The sequence below is a fragment of the Oncorhynchus mykiss genome, chromosome 4 (genome assembly GCF_057628025.1).
Source record: "Oncorhynchus mykiss isolate SJ-2025 chromosome 4, ASM5762802v1, whole genome shotgun sequence".
Lineage (NCBI taxonomy): Eukaryota > Metazoa > Chordata > Actinopteri > Salmoniformes > Salmonidae > Oncorhynchus > Oncorhynchus mykiss.
In genome coordinates this window covers 26,774,467-26,792,403 of record NC_143025.1, presented here as the reverse complement: position 1 = coordinate 26,792,403, position 17,937 = coordinate 26,774,467, and the positions used below count along the sequence as shown (strand labels likewise).

The window sequence follows — 17,937 nt, the reverse complement described above, 5'->3', positions numbered from 1 at the left end:
TCTCTTTCTAAAATTATCTGCCTAAAATTATTGCATCCCCTATTACTAGCCTGTTCAACCTCTCTTTCGTATCGTCTGAGATTCCCATAGATTGGAAAGCTGCCGCGGTCATCCCCCTCTTCAAATGGGGAGACACTCTAGACCCAAACTGCTACAGACCTATATCTATTCTACCCTGCCTTTCTAAGGTCTTTGAAAGCCAAGTTAACAAACAGATTACCGACCAATTTGAATCTCACCGTACCTTCTCCGCTATGCAATCTGGTTTCAGAGCTGGTCATGGCTGCACCTCAGCCACACTCAAGGTCCTAAACGATATCATAACCGCCATCGATAAGAGACATTACTGTGCAGCCGTATTCATTGACCTGGCCAAGGCTTCCGACTCTGTCAATCATCACTTCCTCATCGGCAGACTCGATAGCCTTGGTTTCTCAAATAATTGCCTCGCTTGGTTCACCAACTACTTCTCCGATAGAGTTCAGTATGTCAAATCGGAGGGCCTGTTGTCCGGACCTCTGGCAGTCTCTGTGAGGGTGCCACAGGGTTCAATTCTCGGGCGGACTCTCTTTTCTGTATACATCAGTGATGTCACTCTCGCTGCTGGTGATTCTTTGATCCACCTCTACGCAGACGACACCATTCTGTATACCTCTGGCCCTTCATTGGACACTGTGTTAACTAACCTCCAGATGAGCTTCAATGTCATACAACTCTCCTTCCGTGGCCTCCAACTGCTCTGAAATGCAAGTAAAACTAAACGCATGCTCTTCAACCGATCGCTGCCCGCACCTGCCCACCCGTCCAGCATCACTACTCTGGACGGTTCTGAATTAGAATACGTGGACAACTACAAATACCTAGGTGTCTTGTTAGACTGTAAACTCTCCTTCCAGCCTCACATTAAACATCTCCAATCCAAAATGTAATCTAGAATCGGCTTCTTTTCACAACAAAGCATCCTTCACTCATGCTGCCAAACATATCCTTGTAAAACTGACCATCCTACTGATCCTCGAATTCGGCGATGTCATTTATAAAATAGGCTTCAACACTCTACTCAACAAATTGGATGCAGTCTATCACAGTGCCATCCGTTTTGTCACCAATGCCCCAAATATACCCACCGCTGAGACCTGTATGATCTCGTTGGCTGGCCCTTGCTTCATACTTGTCGCCAAACCCTCTGGCTCCAGGTCATCTACAAGTCTCTGCTAGGTAAAGCCCCGCCTTATCTCAGCTCACTGGTCACCATAGCAGCACCCACCCGTAGCACGCGCTCCAGCAGGTATATTTCACTGGTCACCCCCAAAGCCAATTCTTCCTTTGGCCGCCTCTCCTTCCAGTTCTCTGCTGCCAATGACTAGAACGAACTGCACAAATCTCTGAAGCTGGAGACTCTTTCCCCCCTCATTAGCTATAAGCACCAGCTGTCAGAGCAGCTCACAGATCACTGCACCTGGACATAGCTAATCTGTGAAATAGCCCATCCAATCTACCTCATCTCCATACTGTATTTATTTATTTATCTTGCTCCTTTGCACCCCAGTATCTCAACTTGCACATTCATCTTCTGGACATCCTACCATTCCAGTGTTTAATTTCTATATTGTAATTACTTTGCCACCATGGCCTATTTATTGCCTTACCTCTCTTATCCTACCTCATTTGCACATGCTGTTTATAGATTTTTCTACTGTATTGTTGATTTTTTGTTTGTTTATTCCATGTGTAACTCTGTGTTGTTGTATGTGTCGAACTACTTTGCTTTATCTTGGCCAGGTCGCAGTTGCAATTGAGAACTTGTTCTCAACTAGCCTACCTGGTTAAATAAAGGTGAAATAAAAAAAATACACAAAAAATATAATTCCAATACAAGAACTCAAATGAAGCCCCTGGGTTTATTTCATCATAGACATAGATGCATTCTATTATGCTTTTCTTGTAGCCTATTTGATTTCATGGTTGTAAATGGAACTGTATGTATTGGAAACGTGTTTGAATTTGATTCACAGAAGTGTATTGTGCCATATCACAATATGTTGCTGAACTCATGAGCAGCATGACTTTCCATGTTTGAAGCGGGCCTATAGTTCTATTTTTTTTAAAGAGATTGTGTCATGTCTTTATAGATTTTGTTCTGTTTACATGGCCTACTACTTGATATCGCTGTTTTGTTCTATTTACATTCATTCGTTTGCGTTCACATTTGTGTCGGTATTCTAACCAAACTGCTATCCAGTATTTTTGTTTGTATGCATGAATAACTAGGCTACTAATTTCAGCATGTAGTTTGCATTGTTTTGGGAAGACAACTGTGTTTATGGTTGCATTCACATAGGCTGTTTGTAATAGGTGAATTACCCCATCTATCTTTTTGCATATATTCATTACCAAAACGGCCTTGCTTTAGCATGTAGGTCGCTGTCCATTGTGCTGTTAGCGCAGCAGAGATTGGCACAAAATCTGTAGCCTACCTGTCACATCAAAAGCAGTCAATGATTTTGGAGTGAAGGCATTTGAACTTTATGTTTATTATGGTATAGCTTGATATAAACAGAATTCAATATAATTCCAACACAATAACCCTCAAAATTGTGCCCCCTCACTGATTTCAACTGCAGTGACTTAATGGCGCCGGGTCTGGGGGTGGTGGCTAGGGAGCTAGGTGTTGGGTGTTGAGTGGATGAGGGAGCTTTGACATAACATACTTGTCAAATTCTGCAAACCATAATCTGTATAAAAGATAACCTTTTCTGTTCATCACACACACACACACACACACACACACACACACACACACACACACACACACACACACACACAATCATATAATTTGTTATTATGTCAGAGGCAATTATACAATTTCCCCTCCTACCTAAGTGGTCTCAGCTCTGGCCCCCTGAGACACAGTGATTTTCATTAGAGCCCATTATGTTCATGATTAATTTATTCAGTGTTTATTTTTGTTGACTGGACACTCAGCTTCCCTATGTGTTAAACCAGGCAGTTTGTTATGAATCACCTCATCACAGGCCTTTTCCATGAACAACGTGCCTGTATGATCAGTAGTAGTCTGTCTCTTGGTTACCTCATGTAAATAATGCATGGAAGCTGTCTAGAATCATTAGGTACATTTCAGAGAATTAAAGTAAGAGCTTTACAACCTTCTGCTTTAAAAAGGAGCATTTTACGTGTGTAGCTTTTTTTCTGTTAGTGAATCAATATGTGAATTGAATGAGAGCTGCGGATAGTGTAGAGAGGAGCTGTGGAGGAGGGGCCGTCTGTCTCATCATAATGAAATAAGAGACCATACTGCCATTTCCCAGAAGTCATGTGACTGGTTGCCATGGGAATGGTGCAGAGAAACCCACTTCACCCATCATTGGGCTGTTGCAATCTTGGCTCCAGAATTACGGTCACCTCTGAGACAAGAGGTTATATTTCATTGCCAGACTTCTCCCTTTTTCCGCCACATGCTCCAAAAAACGAATAATCAACTGTTTTCTTTGGATGGTCAGTGACTAAAGAGAGTTTAACTGGATTACTCCCTGATGGGGTAGCCGCACAGGATGTCCTTATCTCTTCGTATCAACACACTTTGTTGTCATTGTGCTTTTAGTCCTCTGAAGTGTTTGCCTGCCCTGTGCCCCTCTCCCTCAAATCTCTATAAAATGTGCTTTGGAGCCCCAGACATTTTCCTTTAGGAAATTTGTGCATTGCATAATTATGGTCTGCTGTAAATGACCTATTTTCCCTGAACGATTGCCTAACTTGTTCTGTGTTCAGAGAAGGGAGAGAGCAGCAGATTGCATCCAAATTACTCAGAAATTGACAAAGGTTGAGATAACGTGTTCTTTTGAGAAGCCGATGACAAATAATTCCTACCCAAATTACTTCTTATTCAACACGTCCAGAAGAGTTATCATATTCAAGATAATTGCCTTTGGAGGAACTTTTAGTTTAATAAGCAGTTTATCAGTATCATGCTAAATGTGACCATCTTAGTGTGTTGTTTTCTGAATATTGGAGGTGAGATAAAATGCAATGAACTATAAGTGGGACAACTGGAAATAGTAACTGAGATGCAAATCAAATTGCGTCCTCCCTGAATCTGAATAACCTGCCGGGAAATATTTGCATTGTGTGATTTAGTTGACACTTATCCCCAGCGACAAGCCATGACACAGTGTAGAGGCGTAAATGCATAATAACAGGAGAACATTTGAAAGCCAAGTTTGAACACAATTAAGACATTTCTGTAATGCTCAGAAGTCATTACCTGCCAAAATGTAACATCAATTGGCTAACCGTTGATGTAAGTATAAATGCCTATTACGTTTAAAATTTCACAAGCCTAAAATGACATACCCAAATCTAACTGCCTGTAGCTCAGGCCCTGAAGCAAGGATATGCATATTCCTGGTACCAATTGAAAGGAAACACTTTGAAGTTTATGGAATGTCGTAGAATATAACACAATAGATCTGGTAAAAGAGAATACAAAGAACAAAACAACTGTTATTATTCCAGCCCAGGTGCAATTTAGATTTTGGCCACTAGATTGCGTCAGTGTATGTGCAAAGTTTTAGACTGATCAAATGAACCATTGCATCGCTGTTGAAAATGTTGTATCAAGACTGCCCAAATGTGCCTCATTTGTTTATTTATAACTTTTCATGTTCAAAATTGTGCACTCTCCTCAAACAATAACATGGTATTATTTCACTGTAATATCTACTGTAAATTGGACAGTGCAGTTAGATTAAACAGTGATCATTCCCTGGCAGACTAACAGTAATACTTTTGTTTTACGTAGCCTAGTAACTCCCCAAGTACCATTTGTGCATCTGGCACCTACACAAGGGGTCTGTTCTGTAGTTGCAGCTTGGCTTCAGCCTTCTGATTGTTGGCATCAGGTGTAACCATGCTCCTCACACCCACACTGGGTCTGCAGTAGACGGCTGGTGTAGAGCTACAAAGTGGTCACCTCAGGAGGATCAACACCCACGCCTCGCAACACTGTGGAAATGTCTGTACCATGCCAGGAACATCTGACAAAAGAACCAAACAAACCAAAACCTCCAAACCCACTCTAAAAACAGTACAGGACTGCATGTACTACTGGGTAGGGCCATTTGGTAAAGGACATAATGAACGTTGGTTGTGATCAATGGGGTTATGACATGTTTAGTAGCAGGATGTTCGATCATCCGGTTTCATTGTGATGAGGGGGAAAAAAAGCTGCCTGATATCTCCAACACAAAGACCTAGACATAGAGAAATGTAAATTATATTTTTCTTCATCTCTGTAATGTAGTCAGATATTACATATTTGTCACTCACCTGTTAACTGTTTTGAGGACGCTGTAAATAAACCTGTTTTGTCAGGGCGCACACCAAAACTGTCCTGTGTTTTGACTGTGGATCTGATGAGATTAAATAGTGAGTCTCGATGCACATACACTCTGCATAAATATAAAATGTTTTGGGAATGAAGCCATAGCTTAGGGGTTGCCTGACACAGAGGCTGTGTGCGGAATAGTGAATGTGCCATCATGACTCTATTATCTGTTCCATAACCAACCTCCCCGGCTGGAACATAGTGTACTGTGCCAGTGTGGGTGCTAGTCTCAGACCTCTCTCATTTAAGACAGAATGTTCTCCGGCTATGTGTCGGCACCGCCGTTTGATGCTGCACAGTGGCAAGCCGGCCAAGATGTAAACATTGAGAAGTAGGGCAGAGAAAAAAAAGGGGTGAGGTAGCTCTCACCCTCAGGGACAGCCTGGCATGGAGAGATGTCACAATGGGTTATCTGAGCTCTGTTAATAGACCTGCAGGGTGGCCTGTCACCCTTATGGGAGAGCTGTGTCATGCTACTCCCTTCCAGCTCAACACCACCCCATACAGATTCCTCATTACAAAAGGACCAGTGACACCTCCCATGGCCACATGCTCCAGAGGATTAAAACTTCTTATGGCTTAGATCCCGCTAACGGGATCGATATGACAACAGCCAGTGAAAGAGCAGGGCGCCTAATTTAAAACAACAGAAATCTCATAATTAAAATTCCTCAAACATAGAAGTATTTTACATCATTTTAAAGATAAACCTGTTGTTAATCCCACCACAGTGTCCAATTTCAAAAAGGCTTTACGACGAAAGCACACCAAAGGATTATGTTAGGTCTGCACCTAGTCACAGAAAAACACAGCCATTTTTCCAGCCAAAGAGAGGTGTCATGATGTTGGCCTGGGGGTAGGTTTATGACAGTCATAAATACCTCTTCCCCCATTTTTCCTCTCTCTACCCTACTGATGTTACATTTACAAACCCCTTGGTTAACATAGAGATCAATGATAAGATGACATAAACTCTACAGTGGAAAGTCTACACATCAGAATTATCGGATTCACATGGAATTGTTGTTCAATTTAAATGTTTGAATATAAAATTATTTGTGATGGGATGAAATGTGATTTTAGCTTCTAAAATGTGATATTTGGGTTTTTATAATCAGTGGCCTGCCCCTGTGAAGGGACATGGGCTATAAAACTTTTCAAACATGCCCTCCTCTCCCTTCCTATATAAAGCCTTGATGACAATAAAACCTCTTGTTCCGAGGATGTGAGGACGGCGGTCCGATGTCAGATAATAACTACAGGACGAAGCCACATCAGCGTGAGCTTTGGTGCGAATGGTATGAACTTTAAACTCTTATTCACTACAGAAGTGATACCTCTTAGCCGTTGAGTTAGCAACAGCCGCTGCAAACGAGGGTTAGGAAAGAACAGACAGAGTCTCCCGTCTACCACACAACGGCGTTACTACAACGTATTCAATTTACCAGCAGAGACATTCTTCAAAGGACAAAGGACTCGGTTGGGCAGCACGGCCTTCTATCTACCACCAACCTACCAAAGCGCAGCTCAGAGTAAATATTTATTGTATTTTCCTTTTCCAAATGGCCGGTAATTTAGAATGCACAAGATACTGTATTTACGATAGCACAGCTTTGCCTTTGTTCCTTAGTCTTCCTGCTCTTTCACTCAAACCCAGCCCCTTTTCTTTTGTGTAACCATCTGTCATATCTGTTCTGCCCGCTAGGGAAGTTTTCCTTTATGACGTAATTTGTAATCAAGTTATAATTTAAATATGTGTATGTGTAATTCTGTGTGATTAGTTAGGTATTTCGTAAATAAATAATTAAACCCAATTTTGTATTGCTGATTCAACTTGTTAGCCAGGGTTTGTGCAGATAACCAAGAATTTACAACTTTCAGATGAGACTGAATTGAGGTGTCGATTAATATTGACTGCTATTGATGTAAAATATTACTAGGTCTTTAAGAGTTTATTCGGAAGATAACAGCTCTATAAATATTATTTTGTGGTGCCCCGACTCTCTAGTTAAACCTGTTAAGGATATGGCAGACATACGCCCCCTTTGGAGAGATTGGGTACCCCTAGTAAACTGAAAAAAAAATCTGTCAAAAATTGCTAATATATGCAAATAAAAATTATTATTGGATAGAAAACACTCTAAAGATTCTAAAACCGTTGGAATTATGTCTGTAAGTATAGCAGAACTCACAGGGCAGGCATTCTTCCAAACTAGTTTTTGTGGCCATGAAAGTTGGAGCAACTTTGACGTCATGGCCCCCACCCTTCCCAACCAGTTATGATTCTGGGGACACTTTCTATCTCTTCCGCTAGATGTCCTCTTTCAGTAGAGCTTTGAATCGTTCAAATCCCGCGAGAATTGACCCTATGGGAGTGAAATTAGTGCGTGCCACGAGAGAATAGGCTGTGCGTATGGGCGCGAATTGGTCCCAGCCATTCCTTTGTTCCAGCACTCAAGAGAAGGGCAGACGATGGCCGATTGAATTGAAGTTTGTTTTGCGTGTCTAAAACATCATAAAGCTTGCTTCTGCACTTAGTTTGACCTGTTTAGTCGACATATAATATGTAATTTTGAAGTTTTGATGCGCAACTTTTCCGGACCAGAGGACGTTTTGGGTGCATTTCAGCTGATGTTATTAGCAGTAGCTAATACAAAGACGCAAGACTTGAAACCAAACAATGTATTGGGTAAGTATGAAGCCTTCCAGAACATTCTGAACGAAGACCATCGAAGGTAAGGGAATATTTATGCTTAAATCTGTGTTTCTGTTGACTCCAACATTACGTAGAAATGTAGCTTGGAACTGAGCGCCGTCTCAGCATATAGAATAGTGTGCGATTTCTGTAACGTTAAAAATAAATCTAACAAAGCGGTTGCATAAAGAAGAAGTGTATCTTTCTAACTATATGTAGAACATGTATATTTAGTCAAAGTTTATGATGTCTATTTACGTTATCTTGCCGCGCTACATAGATTTCCTGCGGGCATTTTTGAGTAATTTCTGAACGTGAACTCACTGTAAATGGACATTTATGGATATAAATGGCATATTATTGAAAAAAAAAAAATATGTACTGTGTAACATGTCATATTACTGTCATCTGATGAAGATTTTCAAAAGGTTAGTGAGCGATTTATTTTTTAATCCTGCGTTTGTTGATTGCATGTTTTGGCTATTCAAATGAGCTGTGTCTGGTGGTGGTTTTACATATATATGTGCTATGTTTTCGCCGTAAAACATTTTAGAAATCTGACTTGCTGGCTAGATGAACAAGGTGTTTATCTTTCATTTGAGCTATTGGACTTGTTAATGTGTGGAGGTTAAATATTTTTAAGAATATTTTTGCGTTCCATGCGCCACCGTTTCAGCTGAACGTGGGAGGGTTGATTCCCAATTGGGAACCAGTATCGTAGACAGGTTAATTACATTTACATGATTAGCTCAATTAGGTCATATTAATTACTAAGAAATTATTTTATAGAATAGCATGTCATATCACTTAATACGGCATAGCCAAAGACACGACAGAGGAGTCACAAAAAGCAGAAATAAAGATGGAATGAATCACTAACCTTTGATGATCTTCATCAGATGACACTCATATGACTTCATGTTACACGATACATGTATGTTTTGTTCGATAAAGTTCATATTTATATCCAAAATCTCAGTTTACATTGGTGCGTTACGTTCAGTAATGTTTTTCTTTCAAAACATCCGGTGATTTTGCAGAGAGTCACATCAATTTACAGAAATACTCATAATAAACATTGATAAAAGATACAACTGTTATGCATGGAACTTTAGGCAACCGCTGTGTCAGATTTCAAAAAAGTTTTACCGAAAAAGCACACAATGCAATAATCTGAGTACAGCGCTCAGACAACAAAACAAGCCATGTTGTGGAGGCAACAAAGTCAGAAATAGCATTATAAATATTCACTTATCTTTGACGATCTTCATCAGAATATACTCCCAGGAATCCCAGTTCCAAATATGTTTGATTTGTTCGATAAAGTCCTTCATTTATGTCCAAATACCTCCTTTTATTCACGCGTTTAGTACACATTCCAAACTCACGACGCGCGGGCAAGTCCAGTTGAAAGTTCAGAAGAAAAGTCATATTACAGTTCGTAGAAACATGTCAAACAAAGTATAGAATCAATCTTTAGGATGTTTTTAATCTTACCGACGTGATCCCTGCACAGGAACACCTCAGCGGAAATTTCAGAGCGCCACCTATAGTACTATAGTATAGTACTCGATAAATCTCAAACTTTCATTAAAACACACATACAAGGTACTGAATTAAAGCTACACTCGTTGTGAATCTAGCCACCAAGTCAGATTTGTAAAATGCTTTACGGCGAAAGCATGAGAAGCTATTATCTGATAGCATGCACCCCCCCAAAATACCAAAACGTCACCTAAACAACAGATTTCAGACACAAAACGCAGAAATAAAATATAAAACATTCATTACCTTTGACGAGCTTCTTTGTTGGCACTCCTATATGTCCCATAAACATCACAATTGGGTCTTTTTCCCGATTAAATCCGTCATTGTATACCCAAAATGTCATTTGCTGAAGGCCAGTCAAATCCTGGAAAATGCCCCTTTACAAGACGCAACGTCACTTTTTAAAATTACAAAAGTTGCCTATAAACCTTTACAAATCACTTGAAACTACTTTTCTAAACCAACTTTAGGTATTAATAAACGTTAATAATCTATAAAATTGATCACGGGGCGATCTGTATTCGATAGCAGCAAGTCTGGAAATCATCGTCCATGTTTTCAATTTCACAACATCCTGTGGTGCGCCTCAAGTCAGGAAGGGCCAATTCGTGACGTAACCAAGGATAAATGAGGCAGAAATTGACAGCAATGGCGACATCGTGTGGAAGCTGTAGGCGTTTACAGGGGATTTGCATATATTTCCTGTCGCCTTAGACAATTAATTGAATGGCGGATGAATATTATTTTTGTGTTTTTGGTAAACAGTTTTACCAGGGATTTTTACTCCTAAACACGTTCTGTTATAGCCACAGACCCGATTTAACCAGTTTTAGAGACTTCAGAGTGTTTTCTATACACACATACTTATGCATATATATATGCACTATATATACCATATACACATATGCATATACTATATTCCTGGCATGAGTAGCAGGACTTTGAAATGTTGTGCGATTTTTAACAAAAAGCTGCGAAAATTCGCAGCATCCTTAAAGAGTTAATTAACATAAATCTTCAATAATGTTCCAACCGGAGAATTCCTTTGTCTGTAGAAATGCAATGGAACACAAGCTAACTCTCACGTGAGCACACGTGATCAGCTCATGCCACTCTGGCCGAACTCTGACTCATTCAGCTCCCATTCCCCCTTCCTTCACAGTAGAAGCCTCAAACAAGGTTCTAAAGACTCTTGACATCTAGTGGAAGCCTTAGGAAGTGCAATATGACCCCATAGACACTGTATATTCGATAGGCAATGACTTGAAAAACTACAAACCTCAGATTTCTGACTTCCTGGATGGATTTTTTCCCAGGTTTTTGCCTGCCATACAAGTTATGTTATACTCACAGACATCATTCAAACAATTTTAGAAACTTCTGAGTTTTTTCTATCCAAATCTACTAATGATATGCATATATTAGCAACTGGGCCTGGGTAGCAGGCAGTTTACTCTGAGCACCTTATTCATCCAAGCTACTCAATACTGCCCCCAGCCATAAGAAGTTAAACAAGACTACAGCCCCATGTAGCAGTGCTCTCCTCACACTGTGCATTCTATGCCCACAGCACAGTTATCGTGGCTGGGTGTGTAGGTTTAGCTCACTGAATGGCGTCGACAGGTGTGAAAACTGCTATTGGTCTATGGGAGAGTCTTGTTGTTGGTGTGCCCAGCACAAGACCAGGATACTGGAGACGTCTTTAGAAAGTATTCACACCCCTTGACCCTTGACACACCCCTTGACTTGTTACAGTCTGAGATTTTGTTTCACTGGCTTACACACAATACACCATAATATCAAAGTGGAATTATGTTTTATCATTTTTCACAACAAAAAAAGCAGACATTGAATATCCCCTTGAGCCTGTTGAAGTTATAATACTTTGGATGGTGCATCAATACACCCAGTCACTAGAAAGATACAGGCGTTCTTCCTAACTCAGTTGCCGGAGAGGAAGGAAACTGCTCAGGGATTTCACCCTGAGGCCAATGGTGACTTTAAAACAGTCACAGAGTTAGGAGAAAGAAGGAATCTGAGGATGGAGCAACAACATTTGAGTTACTCCAAAATTCTAACCTAAATGAAAGAGTGAAAAGAAGCCTGTACAGAATGAATTATTCCAAAACATGCATCCTGTTTGCAATAAGGCACTAAAGTAAATTTGCAAAATATGTGGCAAAGAAATTAACTTTATGTCCTGAATACAAAGCGTTCTGTTTGGGGCAAATCCAACACAACATATCACTGAGTACCACTATTAATATTTTTATGCATGGTGGTGGCTGCATCATGTTATGGGTATGCATGGCATCGGCAAGATCTAGGGAGTTTTTTAGGATAAAAATAAACAGAATAGAGCTAAGCACAGGCACAATCCAGGAGGAAAACCTGGTTCAATATGCTTTCCAACAGACACTGGGAGACAAATTCACCATTCAGCAGGATTATAACCTAAAACAGAAGGCCAAATACACAATGTAGTTGCTTACCAAGATGACACTGAATGTTTCTGAGTGGCCTAGTAACAGTTTTCACTTAAATCATCTTTAAAATCTACGGCGATACTTTAAAATGGCTGTCTAGCAATGGTCAACAATCTTGAAGAATTTTTAAAACAATAATGTGCAAATATTGCTCATTCTAGGTGTGCAAAGCTCTTAGCGACTTAGCCAGAAAGACTCACAGCTGTAATCGCTGCCAAAGGTGATTCTAGCATGTGTTGGCTCAGGGAAGTCATGTAAATGAGATATTTCTGTATTTCATTTTCAATACATTTGCTAAAATTTCTAAAATCATGTTTTCACTTTATCATTATGGGGTATTGTGTGTAGATAGATGAAGAGAAAAAATGAATTCAGACTGTAGCACAACTACATTTGGAATAAGTCAAGTGGTGTGAATACTTTCTGAAGGCACAGTGGCTTGCGAAAGTATTCACCCTCTTGGCATTTTTCCTATTTTGTTGCCTTACAACCTGGAATTAAAATAGATTTAGTGTTTTTTTTGTATCATTTGATTTACACAACATGCCTACCACTTTAAAAAAACAAGCCTGAAACTCTTTCTAAAGACTGATTACATCTAATGGAAGCCCTAGGAACTGCATTCTGGGAGGTTTTCCTTTTATATTCCCATTGCCAGCCATTGTAATCAGTGGTGAGCTGAAAAAAATACATTCTTGATGGATTTCCCTCTGGTTTTTGCCTGCCATATCAGTTATGTTATACTCACAGACATTATTTTAACAGTTTTGGAAACATTGAGTGTTTTCCATCCAATACAATCAATTATATGCATATCCTAGCTTCCTTTGGGCACCTCATTCATCCAAACTTCCGGATACTGCCCCCTATCCCGAAGAAGTTTTATGTACTTAACTAATTATGTGACTTCTGAAGGCAATTAGTTGCATTTAGGGGCTTCATAGCAAATGGGGTGAATACATTTGCACCCACCACCTTTTAGTTTACATTTTTGTAACAATTTTTTTTTTCATTTCACTTCACCAATTTGGACTATTTTGTGTATGTCCATTACATGAAATCCAAATAAAAATCCATTTAAATTACAGGTTGTAATGCAACAAAATAGGAAAAATACCAAGGGGGGGGGTGAATACTTTTGCAAGGCACTGTATAAAATGGATATCTGGATTTAGCAGATTTTACTGAAGTGTTGTGCTTTGTGAGTTGTGTATTGTGACAAGAAAACGATTGAATCCATTTGCTATGTATGACTATGGAATTTTCACTATGCTGCAGTGAGTTTAACGGAAATATGGTTGTTGGATTTGGTTTTGTTGGCAGTCAAAAGCAGAAATTCAATCAATCCCACACTGGGGTAAAGCTGCTCAAGGGAAGAACAACATTGTGACTACTGTGCCACATTGATTGAATGCTGCATCTAATTTCAAGGATGTTGGCCTTCCCTATGTTATTGTGTGTCCAGGCAGCTGTGATTACAGTTGACCCTAAACCTATAATCTACAACTTCTCAGATCACTAATCTCAAGTGCAAACCCATTTCAGTTTTACAGTGTAGCCATAGCTCATCATACAGCAAACATGCCTCAATGTTTTTGTATCGTCTTGCTAAGCCTGACCCAGCATACGCTCCATTGTGTTTTCCTTAATGACACATACATAGGTCATGATGCTTATGCAGCATGTCAAGGAAGGTCGTCGACCTCTGATCCCCTTTTACCGATGGCTCAGGGAGATAAAGCAGATGAGGCGAGGCTGATGGTCTCGGGGCTGGTGACTCTGAACCTGGTTACCTCCACAAGCAGGCCAGCCCACTAAGCCTTTGGTTCCTGGAACGGACTCACACACATTCCCTGTCACCATTAACTCAGAGGATCCTACCGCACACAACAACACTATTTATAGTCCCCTGTCCACCTCTAAGGAGAGACAACAAAAGAGTGTGGGTAAACCCATTGTGACCAAGGACATTGTACTCCCAGGATGGAACCTGGTAATGGATGAATGTTGTTGATGGGATTAAAGGGATCTTTCCATAATGCCTTCAGGACATCCCTTATTCAACCTGTAACACAAATACCAAACATTGGATTTGACTTGGGACTAGAGTTTTATATGGACAAAGCTATGTAAATTAGCTGGTCTGTTGGTCCTTTCCTTTTACGTGCATCTAAGCTACTGTGTATAATTATATGGTGGGTTCATAAATTAACTAGAGACAGATGGTAAAAAACAACTAAGGAAGTTTTAGTGTAATTTGAGGTAGTGGCGCTAATCCTCTGACTGTGTTCTGTCTGTCCCTAACACTCCAATTCACATCCAGACATGATGAGGACCTTGGCTCAACAAAGCCCATATTAAACATGTTCTCATATCAGGACTGCTTAGGCCCAAAAATGACTATACATCCTGATTAATGGCAGTATTAAAAGTACTTTGTGTCAGCCTGATAGCAACACAGGATTATGGTTCTATGGTCTCATTTAGAACCATCAGAAGAATCTGGTCTCTGTAGTTACTGAACGGATGCAAGGCTAGACTAAGGAGTAGCTGAAGAGAGAGGGAGAACTACCATAGTGAAAATGAAGATTGCCAAATGACTTGCCTGAAATAACCTAGACTGCTGCATGCATAATATACCAGAAAAAAGAAACAGTGAGTGTCTTGACCTCTGGAACTTTCAAACATGCTGCTCATCCTGCTGCATCGCCCCATCTAATGAATATTTCAAGTGATTACTAATGAGGAACTTATCTATGTCACTGCACTTCAGGCTATCATATTCTGCAGGAAGATTTTTTTAGCTTCTGCTGGCCTATAAATTCATGACAAAGAACTCATGGGTTGCTTTGACACTGTGTGAAATATGATGGTGTGGGGGGAAAAGAGGGGAGCATATCAGGGGTCTTTGTGTGATTAATAAATACTTAGATTGCATACTGATCGTATTCTCCAAACAGCATTCTGAATACAAAATTAGGGTTGTATTGAAGACTGACATTGTGAGAGAGAAAAAATAGGAGTGATGGAAGTGCTTAGCTCATTGCACAACTTCTGTAATTTTATTCATATAAACTTCATTTGAACTTCAGCATTGTGGATCGTTTCAATTACTTATGTTTTTTCTCCTGAATATCCTACAGCAACCTCCCTTCCTCCCCTCCGTTCTCTATTTTGGATCCCTACCACATCAAAATGCTCAGTACTCTATCGGGTAGAGCATCTGTAAATTCTCTCTCACTTCCTTCTCTTACATCTATCTTGTGTCGGTTTAATTATCCTTTGGCCTGTCCTCCTTTAAGATAATTATCCCTTCGCAGATCCTCTTCTCCATAAACAAACAGCAGATCTGGATGCCCAGGGAGGTTCTGGGTTGCCTCGTTTTCATAATTTAATTAATAACAGAGTTTCTCTGCTCTGCCCTGTCCGACACAGTCCAAGCCAGGGGTAAGCAAGTAGATTCAGTCACGGCCTGATTTTTTACAGAGTGGATGATTAGGGGGGGACAAACGTAATTTGTACACTGAAAATTTAACTAAGCCCAAAAAGAGATTGTATTTGAAAAGAGCAATCATTTCATATCTTGATTACATTGAAACAGGATCATGTGTATTTATTTTTATTTGTATATACAGTACCAGTCAAAAGTTTGGACACAACTATTCATTCAAGGGTTTTTCTTTATTTTTACTATTTTCTACATTGTAGAAATAACACATATCGAATCATGTAGTAACCAAAAAAGTGTTAAACAAATCAAAATATAAGTTATTTTATATTCTTCAAAGTAGCCACCCTTTGCCTTGATGACAGCTTTGCACACTCTTGGCATTCTCTCAACCAGCTCAACCTGGAATGCTTTTCCAACAGTCTTGAAGGAGTTCCCACATGCTGAGCACTTGTTGGCTGCTTTTGCTTCACTCTGTGGTCCAACTCATCCCAAACCATCCCAATTGGGTTTAGGTCAAATCAAATCAAATTTTATTTGTCACATACACATGGTTAGCAGATGTTAATGCGAGTGTAGCGAAATGCTTGTGCTTCTAGTTCCGACAATGCAGTAATAACAAGTAATCTAACTAACAATTCCAAAACTACTGTCTTGTACACAGTGTAAGGGGATAAAGAATATGTACATAAGGATATATGAATGAGTGATGGTACAGAGCAGCATAAGCAAGATACAGTAGATGGTATCGAGTACAGTATATACATATGAGATGAGTATGTAAACAAAGTGGCATAGTTAAAGTGGCTAGTGATACATGTATTACATAAGAATACAGTCGATGATATAGAGTACAGTATATACGTATGCATATGAGATGAATAATGTAGGGTAAGTAACATTATATAAGGTAGCATTGTTTAAAGTGGCTAGTGATATATTTACATAATTTCCCATCGATTCCCATTATTAAAGTGGCTGGAGTTGAGTCAGTGTCAGTGTGTTGGCAGCAGCCACTCAATGTTAGTGGTGGCTGTTTAACAGTCTGATGGCCTTGAGATAGAAGCTGTTTTTCAGTCTCTCGGTCCCAGCTTTGATGCACCTGTACTGACCTCGCCTTCTGGATGATAGCGGGGTGAACAGGCAGTGGCTCGGGTGGTTGATGTCCTTGATGATCTTTATGGCATCGTGACATCGGGTGGTGTAGGTGTCCTGGAGGGCAGGTAGTTTGCCCCCGGTGATGCGTTGTGCAGACCTCACTACCCTCTGGAGAGCCTTACGGTTGAGGGCGGAGCAGTTGCCGTACCAGGCGGTGATACAGCCCGACAGGATGCTCTCGATTGTGCATCTGTAGAAGTTTGTGAGTGCTTTTGGTGACAAGCCAAATTTCTTCAGCCTCCTGAGGTTGAAGAGGCGCTGCTGCGTCTTCTTCACAATGCTGTCTGTGTGAGTTGACCAATTCAGTTTGTCTGTGATGTGTATGCCGAGGAACTTAAAACTTGCTACCCTCTCCACTACTGTTCCATCGATGTGGATAGGGGGGTGTTCCCTCTGCTGTTTCCTGAAGTCCACAATCATCTCCTTAGTTTTGTTGACGTTGAGTGTGAGGTTATTTTCCTGACACCACACTCCGAGGGCCCTCACCTCCTCCCTGTAGGCCGTCTCGTCGTTGTTGGTAATCAAGCCTACCACTGTTGTGTCGTCCGCAAACTTGATGATTGAGTTGGAGGCGTGCGTGGCCACGCAGTCGTGGGTGAACAGGGAGTACAGGAGAGCGCTCAGGAGAGGGTTGGGTGATTGTGGAGGCCAGATCATCTGTTGCAGCACTCCTCCAGCACTCTCCTTAAATGAGTAGGTGTGTCCAAACTTTTGACTGGTATTATATACTTTGTGAATAGATTTCCTAAATGAAACTGAATTCCTGAAACTGTTGTTTTCATGATGTTTTCATCACTCAGTAATAATAATAGCGACAACACCTATATGCAGATTAAGGAATTATGTAACAGTCATTACCATAATAAAGAGGCAGGACAGCCATGGTCCACTCCACTCCTTAGAAATAAACTTTTGGTTGTCAACATTACCCAGATTTAAAATACCTCTTTCAGATTAAAATATTGGGTGTAAAGTGTTGTAGGAAAGTACTTCCCTGAGAGGTGCAGTTGGAGGGAGAGGGGCACTTGACCATTAAGGCGCCTTACTGTATGTCAGTTAGCGTCATCCATAGCAATGAGGTACATTTCCTTAAGTCATCTGTAATAACGAGTTATTATGACACCATTTTTTTATAATGTAATTTTTTCATAAAACTATGCCAATGGTTGATATTATTTTATGTCTTTACCGTAGCCAC

The 17,937-nt window shown here is 40.3% G+C and overlaps 1 protein-coding gene across 1 annotated transcript in view; it reads right to left on the bottom strand.

The window, feature by feature from the left end:
• The window catches only part of LOC110521590 (calcium-activated potassium channel subunit beta-2-like), a 60,887-nt gene extending 50,683 nt beyond the window's left edge, over nucleotides 1–10,204 (bottom strand). Inside the window, exon 1 of the mRNA XM_021599251.3 lies at nucleotides 9,891–10,204. The gene's annotated coding sequence lies outside the window, so the exon portion shown is untranslated. The remainder of the gene's footprint in view (nucleotides 1–9,890) is intronic.
• Nucleotides 10,205–17,937: the final 7,733 nt, after the last annotated feature.